This window comes from Argiope bruennichi, chromosome 7 (genome assembly GCF_947563725.1).
Source record: "Argiope bruennichi chromosome 7, qqArgBrue1.1, whole genome shotgun sequence".
Taxonomy (NCBI): domain Eukaryota; kingdom Metazoa; phylum Arthropoda; class Arachnida; order Araneae; family Araneidae; genus Argiope; species Argiope bruennichi.
In genome coordinates this window covers 110,352,374-110,379,002 of record NC_079157.1, presented here as the reverse complement: position 1 = coordinate 110,379,002, position 26,629 = coordinate 110,352,374, and the positions used below count along the sequence as shown (strand labels likewise).

The following is a 26,629-nucleotide window of genomic DNA, read 5'->3' as shown; positions in this document are numbered from 1 at the left end:
ATTTATTTACTTTGTGTAATATTTATTTATTTTACGATAAGGAAAATGTTATATTCACGTTTTAAGTAATTGTGCTTATATGCTTAGATATTTTCATTTCATCCACTGAAAATATCAAACGTATTAATTTGTATACAAATTAATACGATTATAAATAAAAATGGAATCTTAAAACATTGAATAAATCAGAGGGGAGAATAAAACAGGTCTAACTGATTAGATAATTTTTTCAATTTTAAGTTGAGATAAGTCATGGCTACTTTTCTTTAAAAAAAGTTACTGAAATTACGGCACGGAAAGCATCACAATTACGAAATAGCAATACAGTCCAGCTAAATTGAAATGAAATCATAGTATGATAAAATACATAACAGAAATTATTTAGCTTTTAATTCTGAGTTTATTATTAAAAAAGAAACAGTTCTTTAAGTTCGTATCCGCATATGTTACCTGGACAAGGAGTACAAGTTAAAACGAAAAATTCAAATTTAAAAGTTTTAGATTTTAAAAAAGATTTATAAAATGAGCTGTCGAATATTACAACAGTTATTTACATCAGCAGTAAATTTATAAAAAAACGTAAATTTGAAAAAATATATTTCATTTTTTAAAAAATAAGGTCGAAATTTTTGGAATTTTATTTAAATGCTTTTTATGTACAAGTGAATATCAGAGTAAAAAATTTCAACCCAATTTCTGGATTATTTTTTTTTAAATTTGACTTCTTTGGTAAAAATAGAATTATTGAAAATTGCTTATAAATGCTTTTCCACCAGTCAGAATTCGATAATTGAAAAACAATAACAAAAACAAAAGCTTGCCTATTCTAAAAGCGTTTTTGTACGTTTCAAATGATGTCATAATGGTGTGTTTTATAAAAATAAGCTCTAAAATTTAAAGTTAACTCTTTATTTCAATAATTAAAACTGATTTTATTTCCCAATGCCAATTATTGTACATTACCGAATGTTACTATTTATTATTTTTAGAAAATTAGTCGCCACAAAGTAAAATATTTTTTTTTCTTCATTTTTTTTTTCAATTTTTTTCAAAAATAGTCTGGATATCGATCTAAAAATTTTATCAGATATTTCCTTCTACATATTATGTATTTAATTCCATAATATTATGTATTTGATTCTACATATTATGTGGAATTCCAAAGATTTTGCTGATACTATAAAAACGAATATAAAGCGTTTTTGAAAAAAAAAAGTATTTGATTTAAATAAGCTATTATAGCGTCAGAAGGCTCATTTTACAAATATTTTTTTAATACCTATAACCTCTTATTTAAATTTTTTCATCTAAGATTAATAAATTTTTACCACATTGCAAATAATCAGTGTTTCAAGTTCCACCATATCTCCAATCGTTATTCTATAATGTATCCTGGTGTAGACTTTTGGATAGCCAATTCATCAATTTATACTTTTATATATTTTTTCTATGTATTTTTTTTCTATTCGATTGACTAATAATAAAGATTCCTCAAACTACAAATTATCAATGAAAAGCTAATTTAGAGAATTTCTATCAATGCCAATTGAGATACCCTCAGGTTTTAATTATTTTCAATAATACATTTTAAATTATTCCTTTTATGGAAGTATAAAAGGGATCCAATTCAAAAGAAAATTACCGATGATTTTTTTATAGTTATTCTAAAATTTCAATGCATATAATTATTTATCAGCATAAACGCAAATTTTCTTCATTTAATAAGCAGTAGAGATGTTATAAGCAAATAAATAAAACAATGTAATTTATTATTTAATTTTTGTTTATTCTTCTTTTTCAAATGCTACAGACAAGACTCTTCAGTAAAACCATTCTTAATACATTTTCTAGAGATATTATTCAATTGTCATAAGTAATTTTTCGAGTGAGGAAATTCACACGCAAACACAAAATTCTGCGCTACAAAACAGCCTCGGATTTTTATTTATTGCATGTTTTTGTATTTAGAAGATTGGTATGTAATTATCATATGAGGATTCATATTTCACGAAACGGAAATATAGTGGTGGTTTATGATAATACTTAATATCTGTATCCTAATATTCCACCTAAAGAGGATTTTGTACTTTTATTATAAGAAATGAGGAGATAATTTTAAACATCGTTTATATGCAACCTTTGGGAATAAGTTCAAATACTTTTGTTATGATGAGTATATTCATTAATATATTCATAACCACTTGATATACATTAAATACGCCGCTCTATTTAATATTAAAATCCCTATTAGAATCTTCTCATTCCAGAGCACGACAAACTGTGAATAGATGTTTTTCTGAGCAGCTATATATATATATATATATATATATATATATATATATATATATATATATATATATATATATATATATATATATATATATATATATATATATTGTTATGTAACAGACATTAAATGAATCGATTTTATTGATATTTACCTGCTTTCTTGAGTTTTCATGATTTTAAAATCACTATTAAAACATATAGAATGGTGTCCTCAAAACTTTGTCTAATAAATGTGTTAACTCCCCCCCCCCCTCCTCCGAGAAAATATGGACTTTAGACAATGATATGAACCTTCTGTAGCATTAGAAAATCTGAGCACTGTAGACCACATTGTTCAGATTTTTTTATATTCAGAGTCTCGCATATGGGCATTTTGGGCTTTGTAGTATAATGACGAAAACCGAATATGCAATTTTGGCAACAAGATCAAATACCAAATTTCGTTTATTTAAGTAGATGCATTTATAAGTAATCGCGTTTATATGAAAACAAATATGCAGATCGTCTGACAATTAACCTGTCGATGGATTTGGTTTAGAATTTGATATGGATCTGCTGTTTAGATTTTAAAGCTTTATTTCAAATTTTATTGATGTAGCATTTTGCACTTTGTAATTATCGTATTCAAATACACTCGGACAAAGAGCCGGACACACTTCGTGTGATGGGATTTTGTTCAAAATTTGATAGAAATCTAGAAATTTGGCATAAACACCACGTACCGATTTTCATCTCTTTAACTCAAAGCTTTTATGAGTTATGAAGTCCAAAGTCAGACAGACAAACATAATTACATTTTTTTTTACTATTTATTCAGTGAGGTTTGAAATGTGTAAATACTTCAAAATTTTGAGGTCAAATTTATCAAAGTATTTTCTTTGCATACTTCAAATACGATAAAGTAAAAATAAAGTATTTGCCTATGATAATCTAGATATTTTTTTACTTACTCAATGAAAAATATATTTTAATAATTAATTTAATTTCGTGTTTCTCTGTATATACTGGTGGTATAATTCGTTAAATTTATCATTTTTGAAAAATTTATCAAAAAAATTTTAAGTTATATATATATATATATATATATATATATATATATATATATATATATATATATATATATATATATATATATATATATATTTTGAATCGGATAACGTAAACGAAAGAAATGAATCCAGCGTGTTACGCATAGCTATTTCGAAGAACTTATGCACGTTGTTTATTTAAAAGTAACTAAACATAGAATTTAGGTTAAGTAACATTGACTTTGAGTTTGCGGGAGCAGAGTCTGAAAGGAAGGAGGAAAAAAAAAAAAAAAAAAAAGTAAAATAAGTGAGCTAACACTGTTGAGTAAATGCTGTCACCGTTCTTTCTTTATTTTCTTCCAAGTTAAAAAAAATAAGTAAAAAAATCTTTTGCAAAACTTATGTAACACAATTACTGATCATAAGGCAAAATATACTGACTTGAAAAAAAAAGGAATATGTCTTTTCTGTATTTCATAAATTAATATGATTTCCATTGATCTTGATAATGGATAGTTTGCAGTTCTTTCTTTTCTTTGAATGGCGGCAGAAAGGATATTTAAAGCTCGAGTTTTCGCGCCAAAGTCTCCAATGGGTCTAAGAATCTGTCATGTTGCTTTCTTAAGGTTCCTATACCAGAGTATATTGTGTTTCTTGCCGCTAAGAATGGAAGCTTGTAAGTTCTAATATTTTTGTATTTTTATCTGTATGTACTGTTGATTGATTTAGAACTGCTTTTCAGTGCTGATATTTAAAGTCCTCAGTGAAAGATTACGTAGAAGATTTGTTTCCTACATCTGTTATAGGATTACTTAACTTGTATTAATTTTAGCCTCCTTGATTCTTCAGAGCATTTTATGTTGTAGCTCATATAAATTTATAAGGTATGCAACTACTTTCGAACCTAATTTTTTTTGAAAAACAATAATAGTCATATTTAATAGCTAAAAATAGTTATATTTTTGAATTTTTGTAAATTAAAACATCTATAAAACCAAAATATACTTGTTAAGTAACAAAAGTTTTTAAAAATTGGAAAATATGATCTTTTTTTGTGACTAAAAAGAGATATGAGTCAAAAATTCTTTAGTTTAGAGGTTTATCAAATGATTTGCTTAATATTTAGCTGATAGATTAAGAAATATATTACCTAATTTCGGAAATAAAAGAAAAGTTTCATTTTAATAAGCTCCATAAATATTGGGGTTCAACTGATAAATAACAAGAAATTTTCAATTTCTTTTCGCATTGCGAGCATTAAAACAATTATAGTATATTTCTAAATGAATAGATTATTTATTCTCTTGTTCTAGAAATGCAGAATATAATGAGAAATTATTATATTAAATTTGAACAAAAAATACGCATTAGAGTTTAGTTTAAGATATTTTTCTCAAGGAAATTCTTAATTAGAATTTAAGAAATAATAATTAAAGATGTAAAGTAGCATTAAAATATATATAAGCGCAAACAAAAATCACTGTAACTTCCAGAAAAATGAATTTAGAAATAAAATTGGGAAAAGGTATTAAAAAGAAAACTGTTCAAATATTATGAATGTTAAATAAAAAAGTATATTTTTCGCAAAAAAATTGGCTTCTTCAACTTAGTTACCTTTAGAATTTATATCTGAAAACTATTAAAAATTTTAGCCATTACTAAAACCTCCTTAGATTTTAGTAATATGCATATTTAAAAGAATTCTCTCCGATGTTTATTTATCGTGTGATTTTAATGAATCGATTTAAAATTTCATTTCATTAAAATTAAAATTTATATTCTTCATCTTCGAATACTCCTAATTATTTTGGAATTCTAACTTAATTTTTGTTATCTTAAAAATCATAAATCTAGTATATATGCTTACTACAGGTGAAATATAAACTCATTAATTTCGCCTAATAATTTAACCATAACTTTAATAGAATTTTTAAAAATTAGAATTACTTTAAATTAAAATCATTATTAAAATTGTTAGACTTATTACTAGAATTATAAAAATTATTATTAAATTTGTTATTATCATTAAAATTATTATTTTTATTAGAATTTTCTTATTTAGAGTTATTTATTTTTGTTACTTTAAAATATTAAAAGCTATATGTCAAAAATAAGTGTTCTTAACTTACAATCAACTAAGCATTTTTTTCAAAGTTACAATTGATTCACTAAAACAGCTTATCATATTATGACAGTATGGGAAGAAAAATAAAAAAAAATTATTAAAAAAAATCCCTGTAAGCAAGAAAGCTTTTCTAAAGATGTAACTATCTTATTAGCACTCTAATTATTACTATTCTTTTAATTCCTGGTGAGATTTTTCAAACATAATTATTGCCTTGAATAATCTTTGTATCGATTTCATCGTAATTTCCTTACGATTAAATATGATTGACAGTGCAGGATGTCATCCAATGGTAGATTTCCAAATAGGTAGAGAGTTTGAAAGGCCACAAGCAATTCGATTACAAAAGTTTTTTTTTTGCTATTTGCTGAATAAATAGGTTTGCAAAAAATGCAAATTCCATGAATGATAAAATACTATGATAATATTAGATCTTAATTACGTATACTTAGACAGGTTCCTAAATATTTCAGTAGTTCATTTAGTTATTAGAAAAATTATAAAACTGAAAATCTACTTTAATTATGCTTTGTACAAACATGGGTGCTAGTCACTTTAAATTCATAATAAATAAACACATATTCGCACATTTAATAAAATAAAAAAAATATCATCCTAAAATAAATTAATAAGAAAAATGAAAATTCCATGAATGATAAAATACTAGGATAATATTATATCCTAATCAAGTATAATTAAACAGGTTCCTAAATATTTAATTAGTTCATTTAGTTATTAGAAAATTTATAGATATGAAAATCTACTTTAATTATACTATTTACAAACATAGGTGCTGGTCACTTTAAATTAATAATAAATAAATACATATTTGCATATTTAATGAAATAAAAAATATTAACAAAAAATAAATTAATAAGAAAAATGCAAATTCCATGAATGATAAAATTCTAGGACAATATTAACTATTTATCAAGTATAATTAGTCAGGTTCCTAAATATTTTATTAGTTCATTTAGTTATTAAAAAATTATAAAACTGAAAATCTACTTTAATTATACTATGTACAAACATGAGTGCGGGTCACTTTTAATTCACAATAAATAAACAGATATTCGCACATTTAATAAAATAAAAATATTAAACTAAAATAAATTATTAAGACGTTTAAAATGAGCTGAAAGGTGAAACTAAATTGGCCATCGTATTAAAAGGACTAATCCTAATACATTGACAGCCTTAGGCCGCGATATTCCTAAATCCGCCAATGTCGTCATCTATTTAATGTTGTATTGAGAATGGGAGTTTATACTTCCTTTGTATCACATGATAGCGTAACTTTAACTTCACAGTTAAAAAGAAAACACACACATATATCTTTTGGCACTTGTATGCCATTAAGATTCAAAATTGTATTTCGGTCTTTATGTAGTCATTAGGATCGAACTAAAATCCGAAAAGATTTTTAGGTAATCAGATTTTGGACTTTCTCTTTCCCCTTTCTAACTTTCGAATATTTTTTAGTAGTTTTAATTCGGTCTTTATTTTAAAAGTCTTTAAGTAGCAAATATTGTGAAAAGCTGAAATAATTAAACATTCGACTGCGATTCACTTTTATGAACAATGATTTTATCACCTTGCATATAAAAAATCTGAACGAAAAATAGCAAAAAAAGTTACAAAATCTTTTTTGATACAATTATTATAGAAGTTATAATACAAAGTTTACCAGAGCTAGAAATAAAAAAATTAAATAAATATTACTAGGCCAAATTGACCAGTAAGCAAGAAAAAAACATTAAGATGATATTCTTAAATTTAATTAATATCTGAGTTTAATTTGAGTAAGTTCGAGAACATGCCTTTTGTGAAGCAAAGTGAAACTACAAAATTTAATGTTCTTAAAATATCACAAATAAAAAAATATTAGGTCTTGGTTGCCCAAAAAGTAGGCAGTTATTTATTTTGTTTATTTTAAAATCTAATATAGATGGTAGGAATTAAATTTTTTAAAGGATTTTCTTATTTTTAAACTTACATGTTATTCTGAAAATAATTATAATATCCGCTTTGGGCCAAATTAATTTCAAGAAAATTATTTTTTTCTCTCAGCAAGATATTTTTGATTTTATAAAAAAAAAATTATTAATATTTTTATGTCTTACATAATTTACACATTTTTATGTCACAATTCTATCTGAAACGTGAATTCTTTAAAATGTAATAAAATTTGAAATTTTGTTAGTTTTCTATCATAAAGAATTACCTTTTTAAATTTTCTTAGCTAACTTTTTCAAATCTTTTACACCAGTAGTTTTTATAAAAGAGGAATTTTAATTTAGTTGCGTAAACATTTTTTCCGGCTTTTCCAACGACAAATACACTGAAATAAAAATCTTGTAAAGTATCAAAGCAATTTGTAATTATAAATTAAGTTTTATTTGTAAACTTTCATAATTTTAGACTATTAGGGACTCACATTATTATTTAAAACACGAATTTTAACATTTTTCAATAGTATTTGAAGGAAAAGAGAGAGAAAGAAGCATTGTAATTATTATTTTCTATTTTTGAATATATTACTTGCTGAAGAAAAATCTAAGTCCAAGAAATGGAACAACCATTGTAAACAAAAAAATTAGGTTCAAAATGCAAATTTCTTTTTTAAATTATTTATTATTTCTCTAAATTTATTATTTTAAGGAAAATACTTTACTTTTTTGTGAAATTTTAATTATGATCATTCTCTTAATTTCCTATTTTTGAAAACAATGAATCATTTATTCACTTTCATTTTAATTAACCAATCATTCTTTTTCTTGACATCCATAATCGTTTGTTTCATTAATTTCTAGTATAAAAGTTTTGATTTCGATGAATTTTTAAAATTTGGTATAAATAGAATAAATTCATTTATTTATTCTATTTATTTCAATTCTAGTATAATTAGATGTTATCTGTTGTTTTATTTTTAGTTTCAAATATTTGACAAACTATATTTTTTACACTAGTGGAAACTTTAGATTAAAAAAAACTATTTTGATGAATCTGAGCTGGCGGAAGTAGGATATATGTTTATTAATTCAATTAATTAATTATTTACTCGAATGTATATTTCAATTCTTTTTTTATACGATCCGAAGTGGACGTACGAAAGCCAACCTTTAAAAATGTAGGTAAAAAAAAAATTGGCACATGTTTTCGAATGATGTCATTAGAATGCAACACGATTTTTCGTTGCTTTTTGTCCGTTACCCTTGAAATGGAAGGCATCCAACTGGAGTAAAGTCAGAAAAAATAGTTGTGTACCTTTAATTTGAATGTATAACACCACACTGTCAAAGTGAGGCCTTGTCTATTTTTACTCTTTTACGTACTTAACCTAGTATTAGTAAAACGATTTGGAACATCGTTGACAAGCATTGCCAAAGAAAATGCTTTCAACCAAGTAGAAAGAAGAGGATAATATAGTTTGTGAAACTGTGAAATGCAGATCACAGTTCAACAACCTGAAAGTTTTAAATGAAGGGTTACATATGTTCCGACGAAAAATGAAAATTAATTCTCAATTACTTTGGTCGCCTATAATTTATTGAGAGAAACTTTTTAGTATAACGTTTGGTTTAGTATAACGTTAAAATATTATATATATATGTGTTTTTGGTGGGGACGCTTTGTAAAAAATATTTAAATTGGCTTTTACTTTTTTTTATTCCAAAGAAGAAAAAAATTAAGCTAATAAGATGTTTATAAAGTATTAGGTTTAAATTCTTCTGTAAATGTGTTCATTGGAAAGGTTTAAACTCGCCAATTACTTTTTTAAAATTCAAATATGCTAAACTATAGTTATACTTCTAGTATTCTAATTTATTAAGATAGAATGTTGTATTAAACCTTTGTTAATATTTGAATTGAATGTAACGCATAATTCAGAAAAGAGTAATAAAAGATACTACTCTTTACTCTACGATTTTATTTTAGGAAACTTTCTAATCTCTTATCAAATCAGAAGAATTGTTTCGCTTAGAAGTATAACATATTTATTTTTATCCTAATTATGCAATCACGAGGTTATCTCTTGTTTCTGTTTAAAAGTGAGAAATTCAATTTAGAAGTCACGTTCAACTCTGAACGTGTTATATTATTTTTAATGAAAGAGTTCTGTATTTATGATGTTTCTAAATTTGTTTAATATTTTGAAGTCTTTACTAAATCTGACAGAATTTCCTTTCAATACAAATCGCTAAAGAAATAAGAAGCATAGAACTAGATTCTTTTATATATTCTGTTGTTGATTCTTAAGCCCATTATACTGGAAATTTTAAGTAACAGGACTTTATTTCTAATGCGATTAGAATGTTATTGTTTTACAACAAAAAATTTACTTTCTGTTTATTAAATTAAATTTTTTATTTTTTACCCAAATGTTTAATTTTTTTATTCAGCAATAACAAGCCATTAAGAAAACAGTGAAACCATTTATAGTAAATAGAAATAATTCGATAAAAAAAATCGTAACAGAAATTTAAAAATAAAAATAAATTCGAATTGCTGATGAGTAAAATATATATATATATTAATGTCCATCATTTTTATAGATGTAGATAATTTCCAATAAATTCATATTAATTTGGTTTCATCCTCAGCTTTTTCTTATTTCTATTGTTTTTATGAAAAGTGGACAAAACAAAGTCTCTGTAGTGGGAACAGTGGCGTCGTGATAGGTGCCGATAACTGCACATTTGTTTTTATTTACTTCGTTAATCGGCAGACAAAACGTCGTAAAAGACTTTGAGCAATCAGTTCAAATGGTATCTGATGACCCATTGATGATTTTAGTGAAAGGAAAAAAATCTTTCCGAGAAACGCTAAATGCTTACAAATTCTGATAACGATACTTCTGATTATGACAGAGAACACGTAAGACATCAACTAATGATGTAGTGAACTCAAAACGAGAAGGAGTTCCTTCTTCTAGGAAGAAATATCTTCGGCATAATAGCATCAAGGTAAGTTGCCTTTCTTAGAAAATTATTGAGAATTTCTTTTAGAATTTTGCTGTATACTTCCCCATTAAAATTTTCGTCGTTTCATGGATACATTTTCCTTCTTCTTTTTCATAACTTAAATAGTCTAGAGTATTCGACAGATAATAGGCAAGAGGACTGTGGGGTTAACAAAATTGCTGCATTGGTGAAAGTCCATTTAAAGATAAATTTTAATGTCAAGTCTTATGTTTATAATTTTTATTCTAATTATAATTATTATAAAAATGATTCGAACTTTAAAAATAAAATTAAGTGATTCGACGGTATATATATTGCATTTTTTAACGGTATATATATGCTATTTAATATTATTTAAATGATTTTGAAATGGGAAAAATTAAATATATGTAAGTTCTCTAGATTTATAAAGTAAATGTTTTGTGTTGAGAAAATTTATTATCTTTTTATTGATTGTATTTACAATTTCCGAAAAAATAATTCTAATAATATGAATATATATAATTGAATTATAATAATCAAAATATGGGCAATAATAAGGAGGAAGTTCTATAACTCTTAAACATTCCTCTGTATCAACTGTTGATCAAAAACAATTTTGCTAAGATTTTTTTAAATGAATTTTTAAAAGTATGTATAAGGTAAAAAAAAAGTCTTTTTTTGGGGGGGGGATATATTATTTAAAAAAGAATCTAAAGCTATACTTTTAAATTATTATTTAACGTATGCTGTAATTCAATTTTAAAACTTTAGTGTAATGTTTTGTATTTACGCTAATAAGGCTAATTTCCGTGTCTTTAAACTTACATATCAGCACTTCACAGAACAAGCAATATTCCTCTATTGTTGTTATATTTTACGTTGAAACAATGGTAATCTCAATATCTTCTGAGTAAGGTGAATTGAATAATTTTTGTGTAAATTTAAAGAAATATTTAAAGTATCAATTTAAAAGCTTTCTTGAAAAATATAACCAGAAATTTTTAAAAATTTGACGAAAAAACATTTATTGAATTTGTGAGCATACAGTCAATTAACGTGAATCTGTAGTGTTATGGCGTAATACGGCGAGTAATGATATATAAGATGCACCATGGATTCCAAAAATAAACTTGTGCAGCGTACTTGATTTGTATCACGTGAGCATGAGTTGATCTAATTTCCGCTTTGTTTTTTGGAAGTATTTTTGGAATTCGTCTTGCGCTGATAATTAAGTTTCGATTCGTTATTTTGAAAGAAGTTAGGTTGTATCAGTGAAGCAGAAGAATAAAGATGAAATGTTAAAGAATAAAGATGAAATGTGAAGCAGAAGAATAAAGATGAAGAATAAAGATGAAATGAAAAAAAGATATTAATTTCGCTTTGTCGATCGTTTTTTAGATTGAGGAAAACGTCTGTGCAAAAGAAGAAAATTATTTAATTCACGTTTTCAATTTCATTTTACTGTGATAATACTGCAAAACCAAGATCCACAGAGTAATATGCAAGCTCTTGTATCTTTTAGATTTAAATTGCAATTGTTGCAATTGTTTGGTATAAACAGCAGTATTGAAAAGGTTAAAAATGTCAATAAAGCTCAGCATGTATTTTACTTTTAATGTAAACGATACCTATCCGCTTACGGCAAACAGATGTTCGCCGATCAGAATTAATAACATTAATCTAGTCATGTCAGTCAATTTTAATAACTGTATCATATAAATAAACGAAAACACTATTTAAAAAAAGAAACTATGGTTTTAAAATTAACTTGAACAACAAACATAAGCTATTCTAATTGAGTTAACAATAACTTCAAAAAGACGATTGATTGATCCAGTTGTTAAATATCCAGTTGTTGAATATTGATCCAGTTGTTAAAGCTCGGGCTTTGCTAAATTTTTATTTTGCATCATTTGTCAAAACATTAGGACGATGGGGACAAGCGAACATTGGAAATGTATCCAGGAGTCAACAATTTTCATATGAAATAAACAAGAGCGAAATCGGAGCAGAGTTTAAGGATGGGAAATTATTCATTGGTTTTTCCTCATTCTTATAAGCTTTGGCATTGACAACCTGCTGGTTCGTCGGAAATATTGGTTGAGCATAATTTCAAATAAATTTCTTATGCATATTTTATGTTCATTATTTCGTTAACAAAGTATTTTTAAGTATCGAATTACGACAGACTTTAAAGCTATGTTGTTTTAATGACTTTACCCAAGTTTTATTTATCATGTAACAGTCATCAACAACTTAAAAAAACTGGAACACCTCTGTAACTTTGTCACAAAATTGGTGTCGATAGACATGGATTAAAAAGACAGGTTTGTTGAGATGACAAACTGATTAACCAAATTAAGTAAGTACTATCTTGAAACTTTTTTACGGATGTCGAGATTTATTTAATAATTCGATTCAGCGATCTTTTTATGAGTGTGTATCAAATTTCATTCCGAAAATAGCAGTAATTCTTGAGATATACTTAATTTTGTTTGCTGAAAGCTCTACCCAAGGAAAGAGGAAACCCACTGGGACCAGTATATTAAATAAATCTGTCAGCTTGTTAATAGCAAAATATGACTTTTTTCGCGTTTTTATCTCTGGAACTTCAGAGAAACAAACAACACGACTCAGATTCATCCTTAATATGAGAATGACTTTTCAAAATATACATATTTTTTTAAATTTAAGTATTGTAGCATTTCCATTACTTTAAAAATCAATTCATCACTTAGTTTTTTTTTTACTTGCAAACGATGAACAAGGGTAAAGAGTAAAAATTAATTAAACATTCTACCAGTCAATCTATCCTTCAATCTAATTTTATATCTTCTAAGAAAAAAATTCCTTAATTTTTTAAAGAAGGCAAAATTTATGCTAAATTAAAATTGTCTGATCTGGAAATAAACTTAATATTTAACTAACTGCAATATTATAATGCCCGTTAAACTTCATGCTTCATAAAAAGTCGATCTAAAAATACAAATAGATTTAATATACGGTCCCTCAAAAAGTGGACATTCCGACATTCATCTTAAAATTATCGAGATAGAAGTTAATTAATTCTGGTGTTTAACTCAGTTAATTAGTTTGTCTATCGCAACAAACCTGCCCCCTCGAGTCATTTCCATCGACATTACATAGTCATGGAGTCAAACAAAGTCACGGAGGTATTCCAATTTTTTTTATTGACGACTGTACATGAATTCTTTTAATGAAATAGATTATTACATCATAGGGTTATTAAAATTTTAAATTCATGGGTAATTTATTTTAAATTGCACGTTGTCTTGAAGTAATGTAATTTCACATTCTGATTCCTCATGTGAGCTACAAGGATAATTAGCAGAATCTCAAGACTTTCAGCAAGGGAACAAAAACTCGCCGTTAAATATTTGATAAAATAATGAAAAAGGTTTTAATTTCATTGCAGCAATGAACTCATTCGTTGAAATTCATACGAAAAAATATTTATTGAAAATTGCCAGAATTCAAGGAAAATTTGCACTCCAACTAAATTGATATGACTAAAAAGATAATTTATTGAATTTAAAAATGATATAAAATCATATCAGCCAAAAGAGTTTTTAGAAATTATTCACGGAAAATACCAAAATTATATTATTTAAAATTTTAAAAATTTGTGTTGGTGAACATTTCGTAGGACAGAAAATTAGGTCGATTGGCACACACACACACACACACACACACACACACACACACACACACACACACACACACACACACACACACACACACACACACACACACACACACACACACACACACACACACACGTACACATTCTGCTTTGTCTTCGCTAATAAGAAAAATGAATGTGTGTGTTAGCGCTCTACAGGACAAACTGCTTGACCAGTTGCTACAAAATTTGGCACAAATATGCCTTTGAAGATGGGAATGTGCATCTCGAAGATGTTGAGACTTTTATCAGAATTTTAATCAAAAATTAAGCTAAATAATTTTTTTCCCACATAACTTCCGAAAATTTTATTGCAAAAAATGGTTTTTACAGCATTTCAAAACTAAACACATTTTTTTAATGATATTGATTTAATAATTGTGGGAATATTTGGGGGGTTATTATTTTTTGTCTATTTTTCAACAATAGACCACATTGTTGCCCTGAAGTTCAAACCGTTTTGATTGTTCCATAAAGTATCTGACCACATGATAATTATCTTTATTGAAAGCTAAAGAATAAGATTCTGTTTAATATCTGCGTAGTTTACAAAACGAATGAAAAATGAAGTCGCAATACCATGAAATTTAGAAGATAAATGAATGAATCCCACATTTACATTTTTAATAGCGCTATAATGCCATGACGATGGTCTCCGAAAGAAAGGGTTCCTGTACACAATGAATAGAGTATATATAAAATGGTTAAAATAAAATGGCTTTAATGCCTGATAATTTGAGGGAGTCACGGACATGAAGTTATATCTAAACTCTTTAACTCAAATTAAATATAGCCAATATTCTCAGTAGCCAGCTCAACCTGATAATATATACTTGCGGTGCTTTTTTGTCGATATTGTTCACTTAATAAGTAATATCACTTGTCTCATTTTTCAAATTTTACAATTTAAAAGAAAAATAGATATTTCTTTACCAATAAAGAATATGGAAGATATTTTTCTCATTTAATATGAATATAAAACTATACATCATCAACCATGGTTATTAACTAAAGTAGCCGCAAAGAATTACACCTAGCTTTTTTTGGCATCCAAAGTGGACTGAATTACCATATCCCCATGAATAACAATATTTCGGGCTTTGTAGTCAACGCAAAATGTCCGCATCATGAGCATCTCATGTGCCTACTCTCATACAACAATACGACCCATTATCGCCATTTGTTTTCTCCTAGGAAATGAATCTGCCGTTGATTCAGTGACTCCTCATCTCCATACTTAAAATGACGTCGTATGATTATGAGGCATAATAAACGATTTAAAAATCAATAATAAAGAGTTCGGAAAAATATTATAGTGGAAGTATTATAATTAACAATGGAAATTAAACTTAAAAAAATATTTATCACAAACATTGTTGTCGAAAGTTAATGCAAATGTTGCATGCATTTGAAGATGTAAAAATCTTTTCAATTTTTCCTCCTATATTTCTATTCTTCATTATAAGTTTTTTTTATATATCTTCTAAAATTTAGCCGTTAAATAATTTATTTTGAAAAATTAACCTTTTAATTTTGAAAAAATTCAAAAAACAAATTCTGGAAATTGTTTTTCTGTAATTGTATTAGCTTTAATTTTGAAAAAGCGGATTTAACAAGAATGATGTTGAGTTATTTTGTGAATTGATAAATTGTATGATGTTAAATGAATTTATTGGTGTGAAATTTATTCGGTGAATGAATTCTTAGATGCAAATATTGATACGAAAATATTTCATGAATTCAGCACAATTCAAAAAATAAATTCTCAGAACGTACGGAATACACACATACAATTACCGTATACAATGATTACTTTGTTCACCTACATACAGCCGATATAATCTTAAAAATCAAAATTCATGTTGATGAACTTTCTGTTTACTTTAAAGAATTTGATTATATAAACTAGTTCTTTTTTTTCGCCTCATTGCTTTTCGAAAGATAAACCTATTTATGTTATAAAAAGGACTTGAATTTTGTTCGACAAATTGATTTGCTTGATTTCGACAAATTGATTGTTTTATTTCTAGAAGTGATTGTTTTTGAAATGATCAATACTCTTAAAACACTCAAATGATCAATAAATAAAAGTTCAAATGGACGTTAAATTTATATTCTTTTTTAAATTGTCTTCTTTTTCGATATGTATTTTAAATATTCAGTAGCATTTAGTAGGTGTAAACTCGCGGTGCCAGGCAATAAGATTTCAGCTTCAGAGTTGGAGGTTGGTAAGTTCGGTAGAGTTACTTTAAGAAGCAAGTACCTTCCCGTTGTTGTGTTGCGGAAATCTGGCGGGAGAAATGCCAGTTCAGATATTGATATCAAACCGCATTTTAAGGAGATCCATTCCAAAATAACCATCGTGTTTCTTCAAAACTTGATGGTAATAAAATTACTGATTAGTTAACATGCATATTCAATAATCTATAAAATTGTGCTTAAACTGTAGCTGGAAAACTGTGAATTAACTAAGCTACCAAGCCTCCTTTTCTTTCGTGAATCATATAATAGACTCTTATTTGAGTAAACTTTACCCTCTAATTTATCATAAAATATAATAACCTTCTCTGCTATAGCATGACTAAAGTTATCAAATTAGCGGGGGAAGAAACTAAAAGAAAAATTCTAAAATTTCTGTAGTTTGAGCGATTTTTCAAACTAAGAATATGGACTTGTATAAGACCTTTATTTTATCCCGCTTGATTTATCTTCACAACTCGAACTTCGGATATTAATAAAAAATAGATTTAACATGTTCGCATCATAACTCACGCCTATGATTAGAACCATTTGTTTAATTAAATTATACTTCGTTTCTATTTCTCATTGTAATACAGAATAATATAACACATTATGATACAGAAGAAATCATCTAATCAGAAAGTAGGTGTGTATAATCACAGGCGTTTGATGTGGCAGCTATTTCTTTTAGTAATCGTTATCAAATATCGACTTTAGGCGTTTATAGCGAGAGTTTTTTTTACTTTTTATTTTGAAATGATTATCTGTATAACGTCAAGTGTCTTTAAATCGTTTTTAGGTTCGTAACATGGCAGTTTTGGCTATTTTTAGGCTGTAATAAATCTGTTCTACTGCACATTTTTTCGCAATAAGTCCTAGATTTGCCTGTTTAACGGCGTAATCTACCTTTCACACGCACTTTCTTTTTCTCACTACACGATCAATACTTCAGATAAGAACCCGAAGTACACAGCTGTTCTCCTCTTCATACGTGTTGTAAGAATGAGCAAAAGTTTTACATTTTTTTATGGCGTTAGGGAATATCTTTAGACTGCAAGATAACATTGACAACGAAAATTACATTAACTACCAAATAACTATTTTTCATACGACTTCACTTAATAAGTTAAAATACTTTTTATTTAACTTGAGTTCTTTCACATTTCTAAAAATGGAAAATTTTTAACCAATTTTTCTCTTATTTTTTGATGTGCTAGAGGACAGGAATTCTGTACACATAAGTTTTCTAGATAACAACTTGCTGTTATAATTTTTCAGAATTATCAGTTGATAGATTTATTTATTTAAATTTTGATTCCATGCTAGTTGCACCATCTGGTAGCGAATTTGGAAAAAAATGATTTAAAGAAACTATAAAAGTTATACTAATGTTATAAATAAAAGCATAAAATATAGAAAATAACTGCAATAAAAATATTTACTTTTTAGAACACAAAAATGTTTTCAAATTATTTTTATTAAATTTGTGAAAGCAGGTCTTTAAATTTTCCCCATCCGCACAGTACTCCTTACATAATTTAGAGCAATCGCGGTAATAATGATGTTAAGGATTGCCGTGATGATCTTGTGATTGGTACTCACAATCTTCAGACCCGATTCCTCAAAGCTCTGCGATATGATTGTTATAATGCAAGTTAAATTTATCACTATAATTAAAATTTCTAATGTTGTGTAGAACTTTATGGAAAAAATTTCAGATTTAGATGTCTTTGTCATGTGACAGTGGTTCAAAATTTTGTGGTCCATTGTTAATATACATATGCAGTTATAAAACAGAATGTTAGTTCACCTAATTAAATTGTATAGAATGTGAAGGTGTATTCCACCAACTAACAGTCTTTTAGGAGGGCAGAATAAATCGATGGCATGTACCATTTTTTATCTTCTTATATATGAAGTTATACAAAATAAATAAATAAATATCTCTATAGTCAAAAAAAAAAAAAAAAAGGAAAAAACAAACAATGAGATTTTGGCAAACTTTCGCTTTTGTGACTTCCCTATATCAAATACACATTTTTAGAGATTATATCTGTTTGCGTGCGAACACAATAATTTAAAAAAATGGTTTGGAACGATGAATGTAATTTGGTATGTGGTCTTTTTCATCAAATTTATAGATTTTTATGAAATTTTGTAATAAATGCATTCACAAAGAATATGTCTGAAGGCTAGTAAACACGATAGCTACAAAATGCAAAGACTAAGGTAGATAAAATTTGATATACAGATTTAGTATTTCCGAATAAAATTTTGAACCAAATCAGTAGGCAGGTTGACAGTGTTTCGGTTCGTGCATCTGCAAGCATGTAGACGCGAAAATTCAAAAAATAATGACATAGATAAATGTAATTTGATGTTTGGAACTGTTACAAAAATTGCAGTTTTGTTTTAAATTTTTGATTTCAATCGTGGACAAAAAACATGTCCAAAATACATACTAGATTTGTTCACTATACTACGAAGTAAAAAACGTTCATGTGTGGGAATCTGAAAATAAAAGTCTGAGCACTCATGGAGTTCACGCTCTTGCTCACGATCCATAATTTTTAAACTGGGATGGGGAGGGGGATAACATTTTTATTTTAGAAATGCGGGAGAATATTTTAGTGAGAACAGTTCAATCATCTCGAAAAATCCGTGGATTTAAAGTCAATCAGATTTGCTTAATTTAATTCAATCCTCTCTTTGATTGGATTTAGATAACTAGTTGATTTCATTGGAATAGGGCTTGCCAAGATTTGATTGAATTCTGGTTTTTGATTTATAAATAAATCGAAACAAATAATACTAAAATACTATAGAATTATCAGATGATCATAATTCCTTAAGATGAATATAATAAGATAGTTGAAAAATTATTTCTAAGAACATAAGAATTAACAAGCTAAAGCGTATTTAGGATAAAATGACTCATATTCTCAATTTAACTTTGTAAACAGAAATACTCTGAATATTTGTGCAATCTGTTTAGTGTCATTATCGCGATGAAAAATAGATGATAGAATACGCACAAAGTGGTTATAATTAAAGTGACCGTATTCAGACCTATGTAGAGCTCGTTCTGCTTGAAGTATTTCATTGATACTCGATTTATGTTATGTGAAATGTGTGGAAAAGAAAACGTCAAAAAACGATAATTAAAAGCGCTACTACTTTAGAGAGGAAATGCCGTGCTAATTTTTCAAGTTCTTTTTATCTGAATAGCATTAATGGTTTAGTTGCACTGCGGATACACTGAAGCTTGAAAGGCTTGCGGAAAGGGCCTATGTTGAAGAATGGATTGAAGAGATTGGCCTGTTGGGTGTGCTGCCGAGAAGAGGACGGAAACATATTTCGTAATGAAAGTGTAAAAATTGCTATTTATTTAGTTGGATGAGAGTTTTATGCTCAATATCCTTCGGCAAGTGCTCGAGCGGAGTCATGTGATTTGTCTCTTCCTTAATTTATAGTACGAAAGGTTTTGCTGTTCGTTTTGAAAGGGTATCCATACAAAGTCTGTGTCGTACCAGATTTGTATCCTCAAAACCCAGAGTAGCGCATTGATTTTGCTTGCTGATTTCTGACCAGAATAGCCGTAGATAATGCATGATTTTAAACTTTTTATTTTTAAGATGAGGCACTTTTTAATCGATATCCTGGTGAATATTCAAAACTGTCGCATGTGAGGTATTTCATCCTAATGATGTGCATAAGCATATCCAACTCTGTATTGTGTTTACTTTACTATATGGAGTGATTTACTGCTGATTTCATTCATGGGCCCTTTTTCTTTAACATTCCCCAAGGGCTTAAAATATGTTTTACCACTGCGACCCTTATTTGAAACCTCGGAGGCAGCAAGTCATCCCTGTTTTGCGAGGACTCGAATGTTTAGACTTACTGTCTTCATGCAAGAAAGTGCAACACCCTATATTGCCTGACAAGTGGAAGAACAGCTTCGTGCCCACTTCGTCAAATACGTCAATCAAAAAAGTCCCTACATAGGTCTAAGTAGGGTCAGCTTTTTACAACTACCCTGTACCCCCCCCATTAAAATGCTCAGAGGAATGCATCTTTCCCAATTACGTTTGGCGAGTTTTTCAATTTTAGAACAATTGATGCATTACCATCTATATAATTAACAGCTTTAAGTAGATTCTTTTAAGTTTCATATGCCGTTTTTCCTTCCTCGAGTTACGAAGTTACAAAATGAAAGTATTGCAATCGTCAAAAAGTTCAAACTTTAGATTTTTAGGAATTTCGGCGTTTCAGAGTCCTTCCCCCTCAAGTTCGAAGAAGATATATATGGAATTATGCCAATCTGCCCATTTGTCTGCGCGTGAACCTGATAGCTCTGAAACGTTTTGAACTTGATGAATGATGTTTGGTATGTGGGTTTTACTCTAAAATCTCAGATTTCTGTCAAATTTTTAACGAAACTAACACAGAGGAAATTTAAGTAGAATAACTTTAAGAGATACTTGTCTGTTCGAGTGCAAATGAACATGATAACAACAAAATGCAAAGAGTTACATAAGTAAAAATTCGGTGTATGTAATAGAAAAATCCTCCAAAGTAACATTAAATGAAAATTTGGAATTTACTTTGAAAATTACTTTAAAATTTGGGAATCAAGATACATTAAGTCACTATCACAGCTACGTATGAGTCAAATTTTACAACTTAAGTGCTATAAATTTGGCTGAACACATTGGACACTCAAGCTGGAACACTTCCTTTTTTATGAACAAAAGTTATATTTAAAAAGGAATAATATGCATTCAAAAATATAAAAAAGTTTATAAAATTTTTGAAAGCATTCTTTGTACTAGATATTATAAATAATAGCATTGTTTTAAAGAGCTTGATTTTTTTCCTATGTCTTTTGGTTCAAAATCTACTGTTTTAAAATTTTGCTTGGGAAAGATACTCATTACTTAAGCGTAAGCTATTTTGAATGTAAAGGAATTTAAGAACTATTTGAGATAAAATTGGCTGATAACTGCCATTCTGTTATTTCTAATATTTTTTTAAATATCTGTGAGATAAAGAATGTTGAAGTGCATATGAAGTACAATCACTTGAAGTGCAAGTAACCTTGAAATGTTAGAAAATTAGAAGACGACTTTTTATTTTAGTCAAATCAGTGCTCTGTAGTTTTATCAAGTCCTAAAAATAAAATTCTGCAGAATTACAATTTTAAAAGTAATTATGATTCTTGTACATTTAATACTTTTAAATTATATTTTCACTTTATTGAGTAACACGTAATTCTATTTAAGCAATCTTAGTAAAAATTTCAATTAAAGAAACTATTCCATTGAAATGAAAGTGACTGTTTCAGTTTTTCGAAATTAAATTAGATCGTTTTTAAAGTAATAAAATTGGTGTTTTTTTAATCCCGGTATGAATGAATTTTTAGTTCACTATGCTTTCCCTTTATGAGGTGATAAATAATTTCCAGAAAAACAGAGCTGCCTTTAAAAACATAGGCAACTAAATTAGGTTAACACCGAGCACCGAATTGGCACCGAATTAATTTCATGACTTAAATTGTATTCAAAGTATCAAATTCTATTATACTTAATCCATTTCTTAAAATATTTTTTCATTTTTTAAATAAAAAGTAATATCATATTCCATATAATTCATGCAGATTATTGTTATATGAAACTGATCAATTGAAGCATTCACATTGATAAAATTACAATTTATAGCTTAAAGCTGATAAGCGTTCAAAATGAGAAATCAATTATGGCAGCAATTCTACAAAATCAATTTTGAAAACTCATAACATTCGTTTTCAAAGAATTTTATAGCATCTGAAACAAAGAATTTAAACTCTTTTTAATTTCACGAAAAAAATTGCCGATAATTTGAAGATTTCAACAGAGCAAACATTATTCTGGAAAGTTTTTTTTTCAAACTTTTCCTGCATAGGAAGGACACAAAGATAAAGTATTGAATTCGTTAAAGTAAGCGCATCTAGTAATAGATAAAAAACATAGAACATTTAACGGCTCTTGACGAGGCTACAGAAATTGCGTAATTTATACAAGCAAGATTTTTAAAATTAAAAAAAAATAGTGTGGGAAACTGGGCTTCGTGAAATTTATGTCATTAATGAAAATGATGATGGGTGACCAAGATTTTACAAAAAATATTCATCACAAGTTATCATAAACAACATGGTCTGTTAACTACCACATTTCCCTTATGTAGATGGAAGTTCTGACTGGTGTGTAAGCAAACATTTTTGTTCACACACACACACACACACACACACACACACACACACACACACACACACACACACACACACACACACACACACACACACACACACACACACACACACACACACACACACACACACTCTCCTTATAATATGTTTCAAGAACTTTTAATTTTTTTAAAAAAATGGTCTAATTCCACACACAATTCCACAAAACATGTATTTCTGAACATTCATAAAAATTTCATGCCCCCTTTTCAAGTGTTAAAATAGCTTTATTGCTTCAAAAAAGGGTATATGGGAAAAACAGCATGGAGAAATATTAATTTACAGTTTCCATTCCTCCAATATGATTAGATAAAATATATAAAATAGTCGGTAACTTTTACAAAATATTGAAAGTCTACTTGACATAGTTTACCTTAAAAAATTAAAAGAATTTTGGTGCATCGTGCACCAAAGAATTATCTTGCAAGAATTATCGTGCAAGGATAATAAAATATTATCCTTGCACGATGAATGTATAATAGAAAAACAAACAAATTTTAATTAATTTTAACAATCTTAGTAAAATTAACTCTATAAAATATAAAGTTACAACACGTATGCAAATATTTACAAATTTTTTTCTATTACCTTAAAATTCTTAAATTGTATGCGGGCAAAATGAAAAAAAAAATTATACGTTAAAACTTTCAAACTTGTGAAAAAAGAACAACTAACATACAAAATATAAGTAAGGCATTTAAACATGCAAATTTAAAAACTGAATTGATAAAGTTTAAATTAAAATATTTCAATATTAATGGTATCTTCAAATTTAATATTTATTAGGCTCTTTTCTAGGAGAACTGAAAAACGAATGTGGTATCATTATTTACTCCCCTATAACGCATTAAAAATTGTTAATGTAATAAAAATTGTAGATGCAGTTTTGGAATTTTAGTGGTTTATTCAAGTTAACATATGAACCAATAAAGAAATTTTTTATTTTGTTCAATTTTTTGGGGTATCATGTTGTCTTACGAATGCAAACTATTTTTTTTAAATTTGTCGTTAAGAAACAGAAATCACCACTAATTACCATTTTATAATTAGAAAAAGAAATCAGTGTAAAATATATAAAGGGATAAAAATTGCGCTATCAATGTATATGCAATTTTATTTAGAAATATATTTTGTAAAGTGTTTTAAATGATGTAATCTCAAAATGTTGCTTTATTTTAAACAAATTTTCTCAATAAATTTTGATAAAGCATTTCTAAGATGTTAGATGTTATATAAACTTTCTCTTCTTAAAAAAATTATTTTCTATATTTTATTATCTTGAAAAAGCTTAAAATACGTTAATAAATTGTTACTGATAACAATTATGTTAATAAAGTATTTCTTTTTAAATTTATTTATCGGATGTGCATATTTTCAAATATACTGACGATTTGTGGAGAATTTAAATAAAATCTAAAACGTTTTGTGGTCTTTAAAATTTTTTTAGACCTTGAAACAATAATAATAATAAAAATAACGAAAGTAGTATACCTCAAATTTCTTGTTTATTCTCCAATAAAGATTTTATCTCTCCTTTCCCCTACCTTGTAAAGAATTGTAGACCTTGGGTAAGATTGCAAATGCCTTAAATGGCACTGGCGAGCAATAATTACGAAATATATACCTTTGGCCTGAATCCAGTATTTTACGGAATCAATCATTCGAATATGAGTTTGGATGCCTTTTTTTCGACCGATTGTCGGCCAAATTTGACACAGTACATTTGAATTCCAAGACTACATACCTAATTTCATTGATTTAAATAATTTCGTTTATATGCATGCGAAGTACTGACCGACAGAAGATCAACAGATTCAGTTCAAAATTTGATAAGAATTTATATTTTAGATGCTAAATCTACATAACAAAATTTATCTGTCTAACTCTTTACATTTTGTAGTGATCGAGTTCACTTGTACTCGAACAAACAAATATACATTCTTTGAATGAATCTCGTTCAAAAATTGATAGAAATATACAAATTTGGTCTTAAGTCCATTAACCCCATTTCATTCGTCCAGCTCAAAACAATCTTGAATTATCGTCTTCACGAACAGACAAATGCCAAGAATGTGTTTTTCGAACTCTGGAAGGTCTGAAACGTGAAGATTCGTCAAAATGTCGAGCTCGAGTTTTTCGATGATTACAATACTTCTCTATATTTCGTATATGAGAGAGTAAAAACATGCTGTTTTTTAAAATAGTTTTCGACTCCCACAATTTTATTTCTGTAGATACATAATGATTTATATATTCTGAAAGGTCACAAATTTTATCTTTATAAAATGAAGTTGTAAAAGTTTTTGAATATATGTAGTTCACTAATTTATTCCGTTTGCCGTTAAAATGTAACAGCCATTTTTTATTTCACTGCTAATTAATAATAAATTGAAATTTCTGGAAATTAAGATACCATGAGTCTCGAAATTCTATTTTCAAATTTGTTTAAATTTTAAATTTAAATTTTTTTCCGAATCTTCGGGTCATTTTGCTTCAGATCTAACTGAATTCACAATATTTATTAAGCTTTACATGTGCTAGCCAACGCAAGTGTGTGTTGTGTATATTTTTCATTTTAAAGTTTTGTTTTTGTTTCAAAGCTCAAACATTAGCTTTAGTTTATATAAAATACTTTTTAATTGCAAATTTTTTATAAAGTTATTAATTTGTCCTTGAAATTCTTACCTTTGACTTATAAAACTTGGGTGGTTATAGTGGTAAAACATTAGCTGTTTAAAATAATCTCTGCGAGTAGCTGTTTTAAATAATTTCAGCAACGTCTTGGAGATGTTGATCCCAGTTAGTGATTAAACGTGATATAAACAACTTTTATCTACATTCTCTTGATAAAAGTAATATTTGCTATGGAAAGTTAGTTATTTTTAGCAAATAAGTTTTAAATAAATCATTTTCTGCTCTAGCCTTTCTTTTTTTTTCGGTCAACCTTTAGGGGTCTGCTTACATCCTTCACCCCGCTTTCTTACGTCAGCTTCTCACTTTACTCCATCCCTTGTCCTTCACAAAAGGTCTTACATAGATGGAGAGTGGAAGTTCGTTATCTGATCTGCTCTCGGGTAATGTGACAGTAGTTCATCGCTTTTTTTGACTCGTAGTTTGATACATCGTAGTTCAAAGATATAAAATGTTAACACAACAAAAAACAATAAAGTAAAGTCCTCTATACTTACTCATATGGAATAGATTATAGAAGGGAGACTCCAAAATATGGAGGATAGAATCCACATTTTGGAGTCTTTGCTAGGATCGTCTTGTCCAAGGATAGACTCCAAAATGTGGAGCCTAAATCAAATTCTTAAATTTATATGCATCTTTTCACAATTTCCAAAAATGTAGTAAGTGCATTGAATATTTATTAAGCCACATATTATAAATGGTTTTTGCAAAACTATGTTTAATAGCAAGTGTTTCTTTTCTTCATAAAAGCCCCTTTATGGCTTAAAATTTCTTTCAAGCATCTGAGGATAAAGGTGTTACACTATAAATTCGATTTCCAAAATGTGGACCGATATGTTTGAAATTTTGGGAACATTGTAATACAGGGTCAAAGCTTTTATATTTATGTCACGGTTAAAAAATATAGATTTATTTGATTAAAACAAGTATAAGACATTTCCATATCTTTGATAGTTAAAGACAAGATGCCTTATTTGAGCTACCTAAGCATTCTTTAAGTACAGTCATAATGAAGTAATATTATTTTAAATATGGAAGGAGGGATTTTGTAATTTATTTACATTTAAAACGAGGTAATGATGTTTTTAATTAAATAAAGCCAGTTGAGGTAATTGATAGCAAATTTTGCAAATATAGTCATCTTTTTCATCTCAAAATAATCGAATGAGATGGGAAACATGCTCTTACTTTTTGTGAGTGTATAATCATGTTCTGTAAGGACTCATTATACAGTGCCATTCACCAAATTAATTGATTAATTAATTAACCTCACTCAAGGAATGTTCTTATTTACCTCAATGTGTACCCATTTATCAA

General features: G+C 27.6%; 1 protein-coding gene across 2 annotated transcripts in view; it reads left to right on the top strand.

Annotated features, from left to right (window-relative positions):
* Positions 1-3,750: 3,750 nt before the first annotated feature.
* Positions 3,751-26,629, top strand: part of LOC129976476 (organic cation transporter protein-like) — a 96,782-nt gene continuing 73,903 nt past the window's right edge. The window contains exon 1 of one of the 2 annotated variants that reach the window (XM_056090082.1): positions 3,751-3,993. The gene's annotated coding sequence lies outside the window, so the exon portion shown is untranslated. Of the gene's footprint in view, positions 3,994-10,285; positions 10,410-26,629 lie in introns of those variants that run through there. The other variant, XM_056090083.1, reaches the window with a different exon arrangement.